Here is a 1,159-nt window from a genome sequence, read left to right as displayed (position 1 = left end):
TTTCTTACAGTGCTAGAAATAGAACCCAGAGCAAGCAACTTTGAAAGAGAGTATTTTTCTCTGAAGCAGAGGGAAAAGATTAGGGTTTTCTAAGCTTAGCGTTCTCCTATAGTACAATCCACTATGTGTGTAGGTGTCTCCCAACTTTTGTTGTGTCACCTTCTGGAAATTGGGGCTCAGAGAACTGGTGCAAAAAATGAACATGTTCTGGCTGCCACCATGGCTTTGAGTGACAAACTGTCCTTTGTATCTGATCTAAGAGTCTCATCTTCTGCCAGTATCCATGAAACTGGTCAGATAACTTGTTAGCTAATAGGTGAAAGTCTCAAACTCTTCCATACTTGCCATCCTGTAGAGTTGTAAGTCATTATAGAAAAATAAGGTATTACTACTACAACTATTATTGTTGCTCTGATTAGTTCAGTTGAAATTTCATTCTGTGCATTTAAGAATTTCTCCCCTTCTTCTTTTTCCTCCTCCTCCTTCTTCTCTTTTTCTTTAAATTTTCCAGTGCTGAGGATTAAATCCAGGACCTCAAACATGCTAGGCAAGTGCTCTGTCACAGTAAGAGTTTCTTTTCTAAACAGTATTCTAGATTGGGCATGGTGGCACATGCCTTGTAATCCCAACAACTCTGAAGGCTGAGACAGGAGGATCACAAGTTTGAGGTCAGTCTCAGCAACTTAGAGAGACCTTGTCTCAAAATAAAAAACAAAAAAGCCTGGGGATATAGCCCCTGGGTTCAATCCAGAGTATTCTACAACTTTAACAATAGCAAAAGCAAAGATAGACATTATTGGATCTAGTCTCATTAATGTCAGTTAGACTACCTCCATTGATCATATTATATATAATATTGTAATCAATAATTAAATTATAACAAATTACAACTCTATTTCAGTGCATAACTTAATTGCTTAGTTCTGTTATAAACTGGTTTTTAAAAACTACATAGCACATTTTGAACTCACAATGTGTGTGGCTTAAAATTTTTCTTCTGGCATGATGATCTATAATTTTAAGAAGCATTTAACTTGATGTAACAAGAAGCATGCAACAAAATATGCCAAATTCCTAATTTCCCTTTCTTCTACTCTTAGTTCACGTGCCTCTTTTATTTATTTATTTTTTTAAGTTCTTGAACTTTCTCTAACCTTTT

The sequence above is a fragment of the Sciurus carolinensis genome, chromosome 8 (assembly GCF_902686445.1).
Source record: "Sciurus carolinensis chromosome 8, mSciCar1.2, whole genome shotgun sequence".
Taxonomy (NCBI): Eukaryota; Metazoa; Chordata; class Mammalia; order Rodentia; family Sciuridae; genus Sciurus; species Sciurus carolinensis.
The sequence above is the reverse complement of the archived record's forward strand: the minus strand, read 5'-3'. Positions refer to the sequence as shown.